The sequence below is a fragment of the Myotis lucifugus genome, unplaced genomic scaffold (assembly GCF_000147115.1).
Source record: "Myotis lucifugus unplaced genomic scaffold, Myoluc2.0 scaffold_159, whole genome shotgun sequence".
Taxonomy (NCBI): Eukaryota; Metazoa; Chordata; class Mammalia; order Chiroptera; family Vespertilionidae; genus Myotis; species Myotis lucifugus.
The window spans coordinates 988248-999105 of NW_005871207.1; the positions used below are offsets into that span (position 1 = coordinate 988248).

Consider the following 10858-nt stretch of genomic DNA (forward strand, 5'->3'; position numbering starts at 1 on the left):
AACAGTTTTAACTAAATGTGAATTTCTGAGGAACATGTGGAATGTGATTTTATTGACCTTTAATAAATACTATATTCCCTCAACTCTGATTTTCTGATATTATAATGCTTCTGAAATTAGGATGCATTTTATGATCAACTAGAAGCCTGGTGCACGAAAATTCGTGGGGGTCCCTCAGCCTGGCCTGCGCCCTCTCGCAGTCTGGGAGGCCTCAGGGGATGTCCAACTGACGGCTTCCCTCTGCAGGAGGTGACCAGTGGGCCGATCGGGGGACGGCGCCGGCTGGTGAGTGACCGGCCCCACCCTCATCACTGCCCCGCTGCCGCTGTGGCCTCCGTCTGCAGGAGATGACAGGGGGGATGGTGCCAGTCCCATCGCCTTGCCGCTGCTGGTTGCCGCCACCCCTGATTGCCATCCACTCCCTCTGCTCGCTGGCCTGGCTCTGCCTGTGCACTGGCCCCGCCGCCCGCTGACCAGTAGTTCCGCCATTTGGTCGATTTGCATATTAGGCTTTTATTATATAGTATGAGTACCTTTAGGTTCTTTTTCTGAAAAGTTTTGAAACCAGTATTACACTTTATAAAAAATCCAACTATAAAATGGAGAAAATAAGAGTACGTATCAAATGGTGAAATTTAAGATAATGTTTCATACCTGGATATACCTGGTTTTAAGAGTCCCTTTCTGATGCCTTCTAAGCAGGTAAGTGTGTGACTAACATTCTACTAACAATCCATGGAGAGATCTTTAGCTAGGGTCTTGCTTTGTGGTTTTACTAAAAATCCTAGGGAACTGACTGTTAGTCATGTTGATTTGAATCCTATTAGGGTGACCTGGGATAACTGTTTATTTTTATGTTAGAATATATATTTTATAAATTATTATCATCCACAAGTCTTTCTGTAACTTTCTATATTGCCTTTCATCTTCTCATGCAAAATTTGAAAATCATTTTGTTTCACTCCAATTACCAAACATAATTAGGTACCTATGGAATTTCCCAGGCTAGTACATCACTGGTTTGAGAGGTCATTTCTTTAATTGAGAGAAATGTCTTAAAATAAAGATAGTAGGATTAATCATTTTCAACATCTTTCATGAAAGAACCTCTGTAAAATCATGTTGGCTGACCAGTGAAGACTCCTTAAAGCCATAGATTTAGAAAGTGCACTTTCAAATATTTGTATAATTTTTTAGTGAAAGTTGCAACATATTTTTTCATATGGAATCAGATTAAAATATGATTAAATTAGATTAAAATATGATTTTACACCTGAAATCAGAATGTTTACTTAAGTTTATTTTCCTAACCTTTCATACAAGGTATTTCTAGGAATATATATATATATATATATATATATATATATATTTAGAGAGCAAGTAATCTATGATTTCTACACATACATCCCTTGACCTTAATAGTATTAAATACTGACATGAGACATGGTTTTAGTAAGAAGACGCCAGTGAAGGATTGACTCCATTTCTATAATCTATAAATGGACAATCTTCACAGAAAGCAATGACTACATTCATTACCAAAAATACTAATAGCATAATATGTCACACTTTCACATTCTAGTTTTAAATAACCATACATTTTCAATATTGGTAAACAAACAAAATCACTTGAATATATGAATATATCTTTAAAATGTACTAAGTATTTATGTATCATTCACTATAAATCAAAAGGTTTTAAATGTTTTGCCTCTTTTAAAACAAACAATGTGATCATATGTGCTTGGTCTAATTCATCTCACTATGCTGAATTCTATGCAGAATAAATGAGTCAGTGTAAGACAAAAATGGTGGATTTAAGGTGACTGAGTAAAGATCTGTGTATGCCTTTGAGTGGATTCACAGAAGAAACATTCATTTCTAGGGTTCATATCTGAATGTAAGCGTATGGTTGACCTAAACATTGTACTAGACCAGTGGCTCCCCATATCACCCCAAACGCTGAAGGCACATAAGCAACAGAGTGAACTTTGAGACTTAGAGAAATTGCAGGAAAAGTAAATTCTGATGAGGAAGGAAAAATAGGAGTCAAAAAATCTATGAAATATTTATGGTTTTTGTTATGTATCATTTTAATAAGAATGCAAATATTGTGAATGCTTTCTACTCGTACAGTACTGACATTTACCAAATGGAATTCCGTTATTTGACCTTCTTCTGTAAACATTGACATTGCACTCACATTTATAATAGATTTCTGTCTGTTTTACCACAGTTGAATGTTTCCACCGGGGATGTTATTAGTTATTATGGCTGAAAATGCACCTGCACCAGCTGTGCGCCGAAGTATAAAGAAGGCACTAGCCCAGATCCCGGAGTCTCTTAACAGACCTTTGCTGCATTACTGCCGTGGATCCAACATCTATCCTGAAACAGCAGGAAGAACACTTCTTCCAACACTTCATTTCCATAGAAATAAGGATCTGACTTCTACTCCTGCTTTCCCTCTTAGCAGTATCTACTGCCCCCTTCCTTGCTTTTACCCATGAGTTGTAGACAGCCTCAAGTTGCATTAAAAACTATTGAAAAAAGAGGATGAAGTTAATCGAGTCATAGGAATGTTGAAATGTTAAGAAAAAGATCAATACACGCAAGTTTATTTGAAAGCACAAAGAGAATGGGGAAAAGCAAGAGCTTAATCTGTGTGTGTTTTTTAAAACTATTCAATTGTTAACACAAATTGCATTACTGAGATGCATTCTGAGATCAGAAATTACTTTCCAAGTAAATTTTCTATTCAGAGTAAACTCTTTTAGTCATTATATTTTTTAATAATTTCATGGATGTTGGAGTTGGGGACAGACATCAGGTCAATTTCCAGTAAAAATGCTAAGAACAGTCTATGCAGTAGCTAAAACTGGAGAAAACACTAACCCAAAATATGAATTAAAATACATCTTTCATAAATATTGTCTCTAAATTGATAAAGATATTTACAGACAATATGAGGTTTTTGTTATATTTTCAACTGGCATGACTTTTTATTTTTTTATTTTATTTATTTATTTATTTTTTTGACAGACAACTGTTTAGATTTTATTTCATAATCATATACTTAACTCTGCAATCCAGCTAGACTGGAAGGAGTAGGGAAATTATGGAAACCAATAAACTGGCAAGAGCATAAAGATTATAGAACATTCCAAGCAAATCGGGGTGAAGGGGTGCTCTCCTGAGCTACAGAAGGAATGGTCTGGTGGTTAAGATAAAACACAAGTCAAACTTATTAGAGTTGCCCACAGTCAGCAATGGTGAGCTTCTCGCTGGTCTTGCCATTCCTGGACCCAAAGCGCTCCATGGCTGTCACAATATCCATGCCCTCCTTCACCTGGCGAAGACCACATGCTTGCCATCCAACCACTCAGGCTTGGCAGCACAGAAGAAAAACTGGGAGCCGTTTGTGTTCGGTCCAGCATTTACCATGGACAAGATGCCAGGACCGGTATGTTTCAGGACGAAGTTCTCATCCTCAAATTTCTCCCCATGGATGGACTTGCCGCCTGTGCCATTATGGCGTGTGAAGTCACCACCCTGGCACATAAATCCCAGAATAATTCTGTGAAAGCAGGAACCTTTAGAACCAAATCCTTTCTCCCCAGTGCTCAGAGCACAGAAGTTTTCTGCTGTCTTTGGAACTTTGTCTGCAAACAGCTCGAAGGAGACGCGGCCCTGGGGCTCAACGTCGGCAGCGATGTCCAAGTACACGGTGGGGTTCCCCATGGCTGGTCACGGGCGGCTTCGGGGCGGCGGCGTCTGCAAAGCCTGGCATGACTCTTTAAATAAAATAATTACCAGGAAGTTATTTTTAGTGTTATACATATAGTCAGTTTTATTGTATTTATATACTTTCAAGTTTCAAACATAAAAATGTCTGAATACTTATTATTCTGAGGCTGATTTGTCTTGATTTTACCTCAATAAAGTAACTTCTAATGAATATATTGACAACCTAATATAATTTGTGTAGGGATGTAGACCCTACTTAAATTGGCCTTACGCATCATTACCATTTTTGTTTTCTCTTTCATAGTATGTTATAGAGTAATTGAATGAGGAAACTTCCATATTACTACTTAATAATTGGATATTTAATTATTGGACATAAAAACAAAAATAGTAAAAACAAAAGATAAAAACTACGTATAGTATTCCTGTGAATCAACAAATGCAAAGCCTAAGTAAATTTTGATCAAATATAGAAAAAAATAGAATGAAAGTGAAAAATAGTTTAACTCTTCACCAATTAATTTCTTTATCAAATATTAAGCCAAATTCAAAGCAATTCTCTAGATTAAGTTTGTGTAAGGGAAAATGTGAAGAATGAGAAAGAAATTAAGATTGCTACAGCTTTGACAGAAATGGAGCTTTATATAGTCTATGTATATAACAATAATTAAGTATATGAATATAATTCAACATAATATAGTTGCAATTAAAATTCTGCCAACTATTTATGGTCTTGGGTAAAGCAACCAATCATTGAGTAAGAACTAAATTTTTCTTAGATCACTTTATATGTGCCACAGTAGTTGCCTCACTCACTTTATTAATCAATGTATTCCCAAGTCAAAGTATCATTCTTTTTTTTTCTTTATTAAGATATTACATATGTGTCCCTATTCCCCGATTGCCCCCCCCCCGCCCCACTCATGCACTCACCTCCCTAGTGTCTGTGTCCAATGGTTATGTTTATATGCATTCTTATTATCTGGAAACTACTATGGATAATAAGTAGTTCCATGCTGCTCATAGCAGGAGAGGGAAAAAAAGTAGAAAACAGGATATTAAGCCTAGATGCCCAAGGTTGATAAGTATCCTACATGCTATGTTTACTTATCTTCAAAACATTTACTAAAAATTTGACAAAGGAAGCAAATGCATACAATGGAGTAAAACAGTCTTTTCAATAAATGGTGTTGGGAAAATTGGACAGATACATGCAAAAAAAATGAAACTAGACCACCAACTTACACCATACACAAAAATAAACTCAAAATGGATAAAGGACTTAAATATACGATGGAAAACCATAAAAATACTAGAAGAATCCATAGGCAGCAAAATATCAGACATCTGTCATAGCAATATCTTTACTAATACAGCTCCTAGGACAATGGAAACTAAGGAGAAAATAAACAAATGGGACTACATTGAAATAAAAAGCTCCTGCACAGCAATAGAAACCATCAACAAAACAACAAGAAAGCCCACAGCATGGGAGAACATATTTACCAATGTTATCTCCAATAAGGGTTTAATTTCCAAAATTTATAAGGAACTCATACATCTTAACAAAAGGAAGATAATCCAATCAAAAAATGGGCAAAGGATATAAGACACTTTTTGAAAGAGGACATACAAACGGCCAAGAGACATATGAAAACATGCTCAAAGTCACTAATCATCTGAGAGATGCAAATCAAAACGACAATGAGGTACAATCTCAGACCTGTCAGAATGACTATTATCAACAAATCAACAAATGACAAGTGCTGGCAAGGATGCGGAGAAAAAGGAACCCTCGTGCACTGCTGGTGGGAATGCAGACTGGTGCAGCCACTGTGGCATTTCCTCAAAAAACTAAAAATTGGAACTTCCAATTGAGTCAGTAATCTCACTTCTAGGAATATATCCCAAGAAACTAGAAATACCAATCAGAAAGGACATATGCACCCCTGTGTTCATAGCAGCACAATTCACCATAGTGAAGATTTGGAAACAGCCTAAATGCCCATCAGCAGATGAGTGGATTAAAAAGCTGTGGTACATCTACACAATGGAATACTATACTACAGTAAAAAAGAAGGAACTTTTTGCCATTTGCAACAGCATGGATAGACCTGAAAAGCATTATGCTAAGCGAAATAAGCCAGTTGGAGAAAGATAAATATCATGTGATCTCACTCATTTGTGGAATATAATGAACAACATAAACTGATGAAAAAAATAGATCCAGAGACAGAGAAGCATCGAATAGACTGTCCAACATCAAAAGGGAGGCAGGGGAAGGGGGGTAAGAGATCAGCCAAAGGGCTTGTATGTATGCATATAAGCATAACCTATGGACACAGACAGTAGGGGTGTGAGGGCATGTGCTGGGGGTTGGGAATGACTGGGGAGAGATCAATGTGAGAAAAAGGAGACATATGTAATACTTTAAACAATAAAGAATTAAAAAAAATAAAATAAAACATTTACTAAATAATTAATGCAACCCAAAGCAAAATTGATGCCTGAAAGAAAAAAATGTCAAACAGCCCCAAATTTTAATCTAATTAAATTAAAGCCTTGTACCAAAGTTCATTAAAAAAAAATAATGGTTTAGTATTTTCAAAAAAGCTAGGCCAGACATTATAGGGTAGCCTTTCTTAAGGATAGGGCAAATCATATTCCCACAAATTAGTGGCAATTCCTATTTTATAAAGTCAAGAATATTGTGGCTCTAACTATTGCTTAAGTAATTAGTTAAATTGCTGGATATTCTTTCAGAAGAATTTTCATTACGATTTCAATGAAATTATAAATAGAACCATTTTGTGTAGAAAACTAAAAGTCCACCAAATAGAATTACAATACAGTTTTGTTGTAGCATTAATATTACAATTAGCTTTTCATTAAAAATATAATTTGCCATTACAGAAACAACAATAAGAACAACAACATGATAGCTGCTTTATTTGGAACATCTATTCTGTGACAAATTGAACAAACCATTAGAAAATGTCAAGTGTTAGTTAATGTTCACAACAGCCTTGAAGCAGATGTAATTATTACACTGTATAGTAAACAAGAAAAGTGAAGGGTGGAGAAATAATCCACTCTAGGTCAGTTATTCTGTGATGGAGTCTGATTCAAATTCACATGTTGAATAAAGGGCATGGGATTCAGTTCAGGAGAAAAAAAATATAGAATTTCCAGGGTTCTATACCTTGATTTTTCCATTCATTAAAATGATATGATTTATGATAAAACTGAAACTACACAATACATCAATCAATTTACCTAGCTTAAGGCAGAAGATAAAATGAACTAGAATCTGAACAATGTCCAAAACATCAATAAATCTACTCTTAGCAATATATAACTTAAGGATTCATATTTTTAAATATTCAGGACTCTGTAATCTCATTAGTGAAATAAGACTAATTGATATCAAAGGTCTTTTTAGATTTAACATTCTAAGTCTTATTATTTACTCCGAATTATCAAAGAAAAAGCCACTGATAGAACCATGAAGAAGAGACTGAGTGAGGTCATCATTGTAACCTATGTAATGAGACGTAATTGAAGAATTTTCTCTTACTAATAACCTAGTTATTAATATCTAGCAATAACAATGCTATTAAGAGATTATTACGTCTAGAGAGCAGAAATGGCAGGTGTAAATTGTTAACATTTGGATAATACAGAGAATGAGAGAAGGGAATTGCTCTGGCTGGAACAAGTAGGTGAATTGAAGTAACATTTACTGAAATGGTGAAGTTTGGTGGGGAGTTTGGGGTGATAAGTTTGAGACGGACAAATATGAGTTTTGTTTTGGACATGTACAGCTTGATCAGAGGTTAGGTACTAGATTTGGCACTTAGGTTGAATTATTCAATAAATGAAAGTAAGGAATAAGATTTTTGAAGCTTTAAAATAAATAGAACCAGAGTCATAGAAGAATCAAATAGAATGTCCAACCTATGAGGGAAGGTGGGGGGTGAGGGTGTAAGAGATCAACCAAAGGACTTGTATGCATGTATATGAGCATAACCAATGGACACAGATGGGGCAGTGAGGGCATGTGCTGGGGGTTGGGGGAGGCCAGGGAGAGCTCAATGGGGGGAAAAGGAGACTTATATAATACATTAAACAATAAAGAATTTAAATTAAAAAAAGTATATCTATATATAGATATATCTATATCTATATATAGATATATTGCCAAATTAGCCTTTAAAGAGCTTGTCAATTTATCATGCCCATTGGCAATGTATGAAAGTGCCTATTTTTTCACACTGTTGCCAGGTGTTAATATTTAATATCTACAAACACCTTTGCCAATTTTACAGACTAAAACAAGATGAGAACATTCAGGGAAGAAGGTCACTTTATAATGCTTAATCTGTGATGTAAATTTTATCCAAAGATGTCATCGATGGCTATAAAAGTGTGAAATAATTAATAAAATTTACAAATCATTAGAAAATAAATATTGTTTAGGTTTTAAGATATAGAGGCCTCAATTTTAGATTTGGTGAATTTGAAGCAATTGTGAAATTAAAATTACCTGTTATAACAAGTATTGGTGATGTGATGTGTTAGACATCAGGTCAGTACATCACAAATTACCCAAAGCATAGAGACATAAAATAGCATGCATTTATTATCTCATGACATCAGTAAGTCAAGAATCTGAGTATGGCTTGACTGGACTAGGCTCAGGATCTTATAAGATTGCAATCAAGGGGTTGCTGGGCTTGATTCTTTTCTAGAGCTCAGTATTCTCTTTCAATAATTGATAGAATTCAATGGTTAAAGGATTGAAAAACAACTCTCTCTCTCTCTCTCTCTCTCTCTCTCTCTCTCTCTCTCTCTCATTGCTGTCAGCCAGGGCTGCCTTCAGTTCTTTGCAATGTGGCCCTTAGGAGAATTCACTCTAGTCTGCTAAAAGAGAGTCTTAGGATGGAACCTAACCTGACCTAACCATTTTCCCATACTTTATTGGTTAGAAGCCATGTACACATTTTCCCCACACAAAAGGAGAGGGGATTATACAAAGGTACAATTCATGGTCACCCTAGGGTATATTCACCACATCTCGCCTTCGTTACTGAAGTATAGAATAGAATCATCCTGTGTTTTGATTAGGATACGTGTGGCTGCAGGTATCATCTCACAATGTCAGAAGAATAATGGTAGGTCAGTTCCAACACTGATGTTGCAAGTTTATGAAGTAGTTAATGATGGTGGTGGTGGTCATCTCCACCTTGCCATCCGACAGCTTGTGTGCTGTCTCTCTCCAAATGGAAACAAATTGGGCTCAATCAGTCCCAGGCTTCATGTACATACATCCATCAAGTAATGAAGAGACAGAATGCCTTCTGTTCGCTTTTAATGAAGAGGAAAATTTCTCATACTTCTCAGATGCACTGGCTAGGATTTAATTACATAACTAGCCCTCACAGCAAGTGTGTCTGGGGAAGCATGTGTCTTTTTCAGATTCTAGAGTTTTGGAAATAAGTCTTTTATCAAAGATGGAGCATGAGAGCATGGCTGTTGGCAGTAGCAACAGAAATATAATTTGTATTATTAAAATTATTTTTTAATGAAAACACACACAGTTTTTCCCCAAAAGCCTACATACATACATAGTTAGTATATCCAAAACTTATAGAACATACTACACTCCTCCTAAGAAACTCAAATTTTCATCTTATCAATAAGAAGCATCTGTTGTATTTCAGTTTCAACTTTGACTCTTGCAGAGAAATATGTTTCTAATATTTTACATCATGGCTCCTCTGAAAAAAAGGGAATACCAGTGAGAAATTTCCCATCCTTCTCAACCCGAAACTCACTGGAAACAAACTGCTCTCCTCGAGACTTCAAAGAGCCTCACAATTAGGGATCCTGATAAACAACTATGTTTTAGATCTCCTTTCAATATATTCCATACAGTATGTCCAATTCAGTTTCTCGTCTGAGGAAGGCTTTGCATGCAAGATGACACAGCATGTGCTTGTTTTAAATGATGCCTTGGCTCAAGTCAAACGGAACTCCTTTCTATTATTCCTACTTAAAAGAAAAATGTCATTTGAAATCCCAAGATAAGGCAACAAATTGGCCATAATTCAACAATGTCTATGGTTTTATATGACATTTGGCACATTTTAAATCCTCAAGCAAAACTGGAGTTTCAAATTACTTGACTATCTTCCTGCATCATGAAAATTGCTTCAAAAGTCTTTCAGGCACTAATATATTTAGGATCCAATTACAGGCTTTCTGTAAACAAGTAATTTCCCTAAGTAGCTAATAAAGTTTTGTGCCTCCATTCATCTTCCTGTTTTTGATAGATGGCGAAGAAAATGCAACTATTGCAAAGGATTTTTGTCCTGGCAATTGAGATTTTTAGAAATTCTGTTTATTCTTTTGTAATATAAATTACAAACTGCTATTGTTTGTTTTCATTGACAAAATATTTTTTCCAGATGTGACAACAAAACCAAAAAAATTTAGATAACAGGATTTAGATAATTAAATAATTGAAATAAAACATCATTCAAAATAATAGATGTTGATAAGTAGGATAAATATTACTCAAAGCTAACACGTGTTTTATCTTAGATGCCAAGTGGAGGAAATACAATTTTCTTCATAAAAAAACTTTTATATCACTTACTATTTATTTCAGCCTTCTCACAAAGTAATGCACTTGTGGGGGTTTTTGTAGTCAATGTTATCTTACCTAATAATAGACAAACATGGCAATTGGCCATACCTTCGCTACACCTCCTATTGGCTAATCAGCCCGATATGCAAATTAACCGCCAACAAAGATGGCGGTTAATTTGCATACTAGGTTCCAAGCAGTGGAGCGATGTCTGACGGCCGGGCCCGGAGCAGTGAGGCCTCACCGCCCTGGGATCAGCGGATCAGCAAGGCCACACGGCCCCGGGATCCGTGGAGCAGTGAGGCCACACGTCCCCAGGATTGGCGGAGCAGCAAGGCCACACGGCCCCGGTGCCAGGCGGAGCATAGAGGCCTCATGGCCCCAGGGCCTGCGGAGCAACGAAGCCTGACGGCTCCGGCCGGAGCCCAGCCAGAGCGAAGGCCTGGGTCCCGAGTGCAG

The 10858-nt window shown here is 36.3% G+C and overlaps 1 pseudogene; it reads right to left on the reverse strand.

Annotated features, from left to right (window-relative positions):
- Positions 1 to 3221: 3221 nt before the first annotated feature.
- LOC102441752 lies at positions 3222 to 3773 on the reverse strand (annotated as a pseudogene).
- Positions 3774 to 10858: the final 7085 nt, after the last annotated feature.